At 57.0% G+C, this 8919-nt stretch overlaps 1 long non-coding RNA gene across 1 annotated transcript; it reads right to left on the minus strand.

Annotated features, from left to right (window-relative positions):
* Positions 1-3940: 3940 nt before the first annotated feature.
* Positions 3941-6692, minus strand: LOC125126776 (uncharacterized). Its single transcript, XR_007134784.1, has 3 exons — positions 4815-6692; positions 4559-4655; positions 3941-4388 (listed from the first exon to the last, which is right to left on the minus strand). It is a non-coding gene; the product is annotated as an uncharacterized LOC125126776 (long non-coding RNA).
* Between the last annotated feature and the right edge of the window lie 2227 nt (positions 6693-8919).

Below are 8919 nucleotides of genomic sequence, written 5' to 3' on the forward strand. Positions count from 1 at the left end.
ACCCCTGATCGAAAAAGTGCTCATACACTGAGGATGGGGAAATCATTCTGGTTTGTATACGATTTTTTTTTTTCTGTCTTTTTAGGGTCATATGGCACATGGAGGTTCCCAGGCTAGGGTTCAAACTGGAGCTGGAGCTGCCGGCCTACCCCACAGCCACAGCCACGCGGGATCCAAACCGCATCTGCGACTTACAGCACAGCTCACGACAACACTGGATCCTTAACCCACTGAGCGAGGCCAGGGATCCAACCCACATCCTCATGGATACGAGTTGGGTTTGTGAACCAGTGAGCCACAACGGGGACTCCTGGTTTATACATGATTTAACTTGAATGCTGTGCTGCCGAGCACAGCCTGTTGGCAGCCTATTATATATTGTGCCTCTGCTTTAATTATTAAAGAGAGGGCTGCACTGACCACAAGTAAAGAATGTTCCACGTTAAAGATTAAATGCCTGCCCGCCCTATGGCTTTCAAGCAAAAAAAAAAAAAAAAAAAAGCCATCCTTGATAAGTAAATCCTACCGAGGTTGTAATATTCCATCTCAAGGTTCTGTGACTCTCAAAAATACTTGTTTTCAACAATTGCATTTGTTCCCATGTTTGTCAAAGAAAATCATTTTTGTTCACTGAAAGTTACAAACAGTACTTGTCTCTGGAAATCAAGTGTGTCCTCTAAGGTATGGGAATGAACACAGTGACCGCCTCTTGATGCTGCATAATTACCCAAATGAGGAAGTGAAGGAAATACAGTGATTCTGTCATAGGTTGAAACACAACACAAAGACATCCTTCCTAGGGCATCGTGCCAGCAGCAGCCAAGGCAGAATGAGGGGAAAAAACCCACCAGGGCGAGGCCTTGCTCACCAGAAGCTGAGACTCATTTTGTTACTGGTCCAGGGATAGAGAAACACTCTGTGGAACAACTAGAGGCCGCAGAGGCAAATGCCTACGCGCAGGAGATCCTGGCACCTCAGAGGTGGCATGCACTCAGAGGTGGCATTACGGATCAGAGAGGTGGGTGAAGAGTTGTGTGGAAAGCAAAATTAGATCACAAACCTAGGTTGTCCTCAAACCTAAATCCCTGTTACATTAAAGTGAGAAAGAAAACCTTACACTCCAATATCCAATGCTTTCACTGACATGTGGAATCTGAAAAAAGGACAGACAGAACTTCTTTGCAGAACAGATGCTGACTCACAGACATTGAAAAACTTATGGTCTCCGGAGGAGACAGTTTGGGGGGTGGGGGGATATGCTTGGGCCGTGGGATGGAAATCCTGTGAAATCAGATTGTTATGATCATTATACAACTACAGATGTGATAAATTCATTTGAGTAATAAAAAAATAAAATAAAATCCTATAAAGACAAAGAAAAAAAAAGAAAACCTTACAAATAGTTAGAGGTGATATTATAAACAACCTCTCAGCATCTACAATATATAAAGAGCTCCAGGAAATCAATAAGAAACAACAACCAGGTAGAAAGCAAGCAAAGGGTCTTTTGGAGGGAATGGCAAATGGTGTTCTTATCACTCAGGGTTTCCTAAGGGGCCATCCTGTCATGCAGAGGCAGGATCCTTAAAAACACGGTTTCTGGAGTCCCTGATGTGGGTTAAGGATCAGGTGTTGTCTCTGTGGTGATGTGGCTTTGATCCCTGCACAGTGGGTTAAGAAGCCAGTGTGGCTGCAGCTGTGTCATAGGTTGCAGCTGCAGCTCAGTTTGATCCTTGGCCTGGGAACTTTCCAAAAAAAAAAAAAGCAAAAACACACACATGGGTCCCAAGACTCCTCTCCACCAGGGTTCTGTTTGTGATCTCCACGCACGGAGGGAGATCTGGTGGCCACGAGTGAGGTACACCTCTCTCTGCTGAGGTGTGGCCATGCTGGCCTTCCTGCAGTGTCCAGGTGTGCCAGGCGGGCAGGTAGGCCTGGCAGCTATCATTTGTCGTCACCGAGAATCTTCTGGGGCCCTGGTCATGGGCTGGACAGGAAGATCTACTCTGGTGGGTAGCCTGGCATCTGTTCCCCCCACCCCAGGGGTCGATCCCGGGGCCCTGCTTCCAGCCTACTCCAATTTCCCCAAACTTGTACATTCCTCCTCTTTAACTGTGAGCCTGGTCTTGCTTCCTGCCAAGCCCTGCTTGCTCCAGACGCCAGCAGGCCGTGCCCAGAGGAGCCTGCAGGAACCCCGGGAAGATGCCAACCCTTGCCCGCACTCAAGCAGATCCGGGTGGTGCACGCTCTAATTCACATCCCATTTCACCACGAGAACCTTCAAAGACACAGAGAAACGGAAAGAACATTACAGTGGGTTCCCTGCACACCCCGCTGCCCAGACTCTCCAGGACATTATATATTGTTTTTCTTTTTTGGCCGCCCCATGGCATATGGAGCTCCTGGGCCAGGGATCAGATCTGAGCCACAGCAGTGACAACGCGGGATCCTTAACCCACTGTGCAGGGGCAGGGATCGAACCTGCATCCCAGTGCTCCCAAGACACCTCGGGACCCCACTGTGCCACAGCAGGAACTCCTGTCCAGGAGATACCCACACACCACAAACTCGCCCTTTAAAAGCACACGATTCAGGGAGTTCCCGTCGTGGCGCAGTGGTTAACGAATCCGACTAGGAACCATGAGGCTGTGGGTTCGGTCCCTGCCCTTGCTCAGTGGGTTAACGATTCGGCGTTGCCGTGAGCTGTGGTGTAGGCTGCAGACGCGGCTTGGATCCCACGTTGCTGTGGCTCTGGCGTAGGCCGGTGGCTACAGCTCCGATTCAACCCCTAGCCTGGGAACCTCCATATGCCGCGGGAGCGGCCCAAGAAATAGCAACAACAACAACAACAACAACAAAAGACAAAAGAAAAAAAAAAAAAGCACACGATTCAGCGCTTCCGGGGCGCTCCTAAGGAGGTGCCACCACGGCCACTGCCCAGTTCCGGGGCACAGCCCTTGCTCTCGGAGGAGAAGCTGGGCCTCCAGCTGTCACCTCCTCCCCCACAACCGCGCTCCGTCTCCGTGGAGGTTTCTCCTCGGAACATTTCATATAAACAGAGGCGCACCCTGGGTGGCCTTCTGTGTCTGGCTTCCTTCAGGGACATTTACCTTAAAAAGTCCCTGCTGAAGCCTCTGTGCAGCCTCTTCTCCACTTCCTGAGCCATCTGCGAGGCGGGAGGCTGAAGAAACCCCTCCTGAGCTGCCACCGCCACCTGCACACTCTCTGCCGTGTCCCTGGGTTCGGGGGGGAGAAGCTGCAGACACGGCTCCTCAGGCCGTTGAGGACGGGAGGACCGGGCTGGGGTCTCTGGGTGTGCTCTGCCCCCGAGCCCCTGGCCCTGAGGCACTGCCCAGCTCTGAGTGGGCGCGGTGTAGACAGCCGGGCCCTGCCCTGAGCCTGCCTTCTCTGAGCGCCCCCAGGGCCACACCCCCCGCCTGCCTGCAGCAGGTGCAGACCCCACAGGAAGAGGATGCTGGGAAGATCCTTAGAACGTGTGCTGGTATACACACACCCCCCCGCACCCCCGTGTGGGAAGACGCTCAGGCCAGGCCCGCCCCTCGGGTCTCCTGTCCTTGGCCTCCTGAGGCTGGACACCTGGGTCCACGGGCCATGTGACTGTCCCATGCCCCCGCAGGGGCCTTGCAGGAAGAGGCGCCTGTGTCCATTGGGTGTGGCTGGCCGGGGCATCAGCTGCTCCATGACTCTGTCCCTCTCCGCCAGTGTCAGAGCCACGTGGCCTGGATCCGGCAGCAAATCCGGAGGCAAGCACCTGCGGCATATGGAGGTGTCCAGGCCAGGGGGCCAGTCGGAGCTATAGCCACCGGCCTACACCACAGCCACAGCAATGCAGGATCCAAGCCGTGTCTGCGACCTACACCACAGCTCATGGCAACGCCGCACCTTTAACCCACGGAGCGTGTCCTCATGGATCCTAGTCGGGTTCGTTTACCACTGTGCCACGACGGGAACTCCACACCTCAACCGTTTCTAAGTGTACCAAGCGTACCGTTCGGTGGTAATAGGCACGTCCAGGTTGTTGCACAGCTGTCCCCACCCCGCAACGCGCTTCATCCTGTCAAACTGAAACTGCCCATCAAACACAAAGCACCCTCCCTGGCCCCGGTGACCGCGCTCCCACTAGGGACCTCACAGAGGTGGGGTCCTTCAGTGTTTGTGCTTTTGCGTCTGGCTTGTTTCACTGGGCACAGGGTCCTCTAGGTCCTTCCATGTTGAGCCACAGGTTAGAATTCCCTGCCTCCCAAGGCTGATTAAGACGTCAGCTCACGGAGCCGCCACGTGTCCTTGATCCATTCAGCCACTGTTGGATGCTTGGGTTACTTCTCCCGGTTGACGGTCGGGCATCATGCTGCCATGAACTTGGCTGGCTGTGCGTGAATGGAGAAAAAAACTTTAAGGGCAAAATCCTCTTTTGACCATATTTGAAAACGAAAACCCCAACAAAAAGCCAACAGAAAGCAATTCAAAGTCGAATTTCACACACAGACAATTTGGAACCACAGAGAGTCGCGCTTCAGGCTGAACGAAGGTGTCATACCTGCTGGGCTGGTGCCAATGTAATTCTGGGGAAAACAGCCATTCACTGCCCCTCGGTGCTGGGACCCCTTCTGGAATGTTCTTGGTAGACTTCAGTCCTGAAAATAGTGATCCACCGTGCCTGGGGCTTCCTGAAGGCAGGTGTGGTTCCAGCACACTCTGTGGAATACTTTCTGGCTCCGCAAACCTCCTGAGGGATGTACTATACCCCCACTTTCCAGACGGGGGAACTGAGGCAGGGGCAGCGAATAACCTACCTGAGGCCATACATTAGGCATTCGGCAGGTGCAGGCTGTGGACTCAGGTGGCGTGGGTCCCCCCGCAGCCCCAGTGAGCCCAGCCCTGTGAGAGGAGGCGTTCGGAACAGGAACAGTCCTGCTGGGGTGAGTGAAACCTCGCTCTCTGGGAAGTCAAGGGCTCCAGCGAGGCAGCACCGGGCCGCAGGCAGAGACTGGCTTCCTGGAGGGATGCAGAAGACGCTTCTAGCAAGAAACCCCAGCACCCTCCTGTCTTCTGGGAACCCCCTCCCATCCCTGTCCAAGGCCAACTTCCTGCAGGCTCAGCTGTCCTCAGGTGCTGGGAGGGGGCTCTCGACCTGCTCCAGGGACTCCACAGCTCAGCCCCCTGACTGCTGCCCCTGCTCTGGCTGATCCAACACGTGCAACAGCCTCTCCTACGTGGAGCCGCTGCGTTCCCACTGGCCTCCCCGAGCGCCCCAGTGCAGAGCCACTTCCACTCACTGCTGGCCTGGCGCTCTGTCACCTGGGCACTACCTCCCTCGCTGTCCATCTGGCCTGGGGAGAGCAGGGCTGTGACCCTTCTGTCCCCCAGTGGCACAGGCCCGGCCTCTCAGAGGGCTCTGGACAGGCGAAGGATGGCTGTCTCATCACATGGCTGGATGTTATGCTGAGGTCTTTCCCCCTCAAGCCAGATTGGGCTCCTCGGGGACAAGGGTGGCGTGGCCAGTCCTGTGATCCCCCAGCCTGGACCTGACCTGATGGGCCAGGGTTGAGCAGAGGGTCCTGCAGGGACTGAACAAAGATCTCAGGTGCATCCCCATGCTGCTCCCCCGGGAGCCGGCCCCCAGACTCACAGCCCGCCCTCCTCCTCCTGCTTCCTTCAGCCCCGAGAAGCCGCAGGACCAGACCGTCCAGCTGGGCGAGTCTGTCCTGTACACCCATCCCCCGGGCTCCACCTCCGTGGCCGCCGTCAGCATCGTACAGCACCCCTCCTGCAATGGGAACGCGCTGGAGGGTGGCGACGTGGCCCTGGTGAAGCTGGCACGACCTGTGCTCTTCTCGAGCACCCTCAGACAGGTCCCTCTGGCCTCGCCGGGCTCCACCTGCCCTGAGGGCACCTTCTGCTGGGTGACGGGCTGGGGGGACATCAGGCAGAATGGTAGGTGAGGGGCAAGGGGCTGGGACCGGAGGGAGCTGCCCTGCGTGGAGCAGGACATACATCAAGGGGGCGACAAGTCTCCCCGGCCCTCTGTCTGAGCCTGTCCATGGCCTGAGCCTCATCCTGCCCCATCAGTCACCTGGGGTCAGGCAGCTGGCTCACCGGCTACGTAACTGCCTGCAGGGAGGGCTCCCGTCCTGCTACCGCCTCTAGCCATCCCCAGAGAGCAAGCATGCCCTGCAGCCCACCTGTGGTCCCTGAGGGCCCCTCCTCCGCCCTGACTGCCTGCTCTGCCCGCAGTGGCCCTGCCGGAGCCGCACAGGCATCGGCCTGCAGAGCTGTCGTGGCTCTACCACCCAGAGCCCATCACCAAGGACGTGTTGCATGCTGGCCACTTCCAGGGCCACAAGGGCTTCTGGGAGGTCAGTCTACTCTGGCCGGTGCTCCTGCCCTGATCCTCCATGGGGCCTGGGGAGTCACTGGGCCCCTCTGGGCCTCAGTGTCCCCTGGAGTACAGTGGGCTGAGGAAGCAGAGCCCCATGCATGGGGAATCTGTGACCTCGACTGGTCCCTCTCTAACCCTAAGTGAGCCCACGAGGCAGGCTGGGGCCTGGATTTGGGGCCAAGGCAACATCTCAGCATCTCACTTTGTGAGGCCGGAGGCCTCATCTCACCTCCAAGGTAGAATAGTGTCTAGCTTGGAGCTGGGGCTGGATGAATAGTCATTGTAAGAATGAGTCCAGAGGCGTTCCCATCGTGGCCGAGCGGTTAACAAACCTGACTAGCATCTATGAGACAGGTTCGATCCCTGGCCTTGCTCAGTGGGTTAAGGATCCGGGGTTGCTGTGCGCTGTGGTGTAGGTCACAGACGCAGCTCAGATCTGGCGTTGCTGTGGTTGTGCTGTAGGCTGGTGGCTGCAGCTCCGATTCGACCCCTAGCCTGGGAACCTCCATATGCCGCAGGTGCGGCCCTAAAAACATAAAAGACAAAAAAAAAAAAAAGAACACGTCCAGAGTCATTCTGACAACAGAGAGCAGAGAACTTGAACTCGGCCTGCCGCAGGGACGTGAGTGGGTCCTGCAAAGACACAGAGGCTCAGAGAGGCCGGGAGACGTGTCAGGAGCGAGCCCACCTCGGAGGAGGCACCCAGGCTTTGGAGTAATAATTATAGTGACTGAATCTCAGCTCTGCTGTGTACAACCTGTGTGACCTTCTGCAAGTTGCTTGACCTTTCTGAGCCTCAGAGTCCTCAACTATTAGAACCAAAAAAGACCCAGTGAGAGCTGCCCTACAGGACTGCTAGGAGGAACAGATCAAAGATGGGAGATCCAGCCTGTCTACCTCGCCTGGCTACCTGGAGCCCTGAGAACTTGCCCGGAGCACCCTCCCCTGCCCCTAGCACCCAGCCCTCTCGGACGCATGCTCCCCGACTTCATCCTCACCCTGAAGCTTCCACCACCTGTAGCATAGATCTGAGCCCCACTGGACCTGTTTGCTGTTCTTGCTTCTTTCAGGGTGACTCTGGAGGCCCGCTGGTCTGTCAGCTCCAGGACAAGCGCTGGGTGCAGGTGGCAGTGGTGAGCTTCAGCAGGGGCTGCGCTGAGCCCAGACTCCCAGGGGTGTACACCAGGGTCTCCGCCTACAAGCCCTGGATCCAGCGCCACATGCTTCTGCCGAGGCCCCTTCCCAGGGGCTGACCCCTCTCTGGAGTCTGGTGGGCCATTCTTGCCCCAACTCCCCCAAGTTGCCTGTATCTGGGTGTCTCCCCCCGCTTGCTTTGCTGCCTGTGTCTTTCCCACCCCCTATCCTGACCCCCATGTGGCCGGGGGGATGCTGCAGCCCACGGCCTGGCTCTAGGAGAGAGACGGCCAAGGCATGCTGGCCGTTTGACTGGCACTTGTGTAAGGGTGAGAGCTGGGTCAGGCTGGAAGGGCGGGGAGGGGACGGGGCGAGGGGGTGTGGGTCTGAGGCAGAATATTAACTCAGGCAGTCAGGGGAGGGGCCTGGGCTTCCAGGCATTCTTTGATATGGCTATTGATTGACATGTGTGGCTTAAGGGCTCCAGGGAGTAATGCCCCACAGGCCTGTTTACTGCAGGAGGTATGCCTCCCCCCGACGTGGACCTTAATCCCTAACCTGCTCCTCAGCTCAGCGAAGGAGTGAGAGGAAGGGCGATGCGGTCTAAGGGGAGAGAAGGACAAAAAGGCCATAAAGCTTACGGGACATGTCCACCTCTAAAAGCCTTACTGGACAAGGACTGACACAGATAAGTGGGTGAGGCCAATGGGAGAAAACCACATTTCCTGGATCCCACGTTGGTACCCCCCATCTTTAAGGGGTAAAAACCCCTACAGGACAATGGGGTTCTTCTCCCTCCTCCCAGCAGCCCTGGGAGCTATTTGCTTTCCTGTAATAAAGACTTGGCTTGCTTGCTGCCTGTGTGTTCACAGGGTCCATTCTTTGTGTGATCTTGAACCCGGATTCTGGTAACATCTTTCTGGCCTCAGGTGGCTGGGGGCTGCCAATAGCAGACGCTTGGTACCAAGCTCCTCTGACCTGTTCATTTGAACCGTCTGGGGGCGGGGTGGGTCAGGACCAGTTGTCCTAAGCAGAGACACCCCCCACCCCCAGGGTTGCCGTGTAAGCAGTGACGGGGGTCGGGGGGTGGGCAGCCTGGGTCTCCAAGCAGAGGCCTAATTGGAAGATTCCTTGTTTGAAAGGCAGGAAACTCTCCCCCCTCTCTGTTGGAGTCTCTCTCCGAGTTTTTTCTTTGCTATTTAAGTTCTGGCTCCAAGGGGCACGGGGTGGGGGTGGGGGGCACCGCGGGGCGGGCGCACACCTGGCCGCGCAGGGCGCAGCGGGGCCGGCAGAGAAGCAGGGCTGCCCTCGCTGGCCCGGCTCCCGGGACCTCTCTCGCCAAAGCGAACCCTTCTGTGCGCACCGCGGCTCCACCCCGCCTGGCT

The sequence above is a fragment of the Phacochoerus africanus genome, chromosome 5 (assembly GCF_016906955.1).
Source record: "Phacochoerus africanus isolate WHEZ1 chromosome 5, ROS_Pafr_v1, whole genome shotgun sequence".
Classification (NCBI taxonomy): Eukaryota; Metazoa; Chordata; class Mammalia; order Artiodactyla; family Suidae; genus Phacochoerus; species Phacochoerus africanus.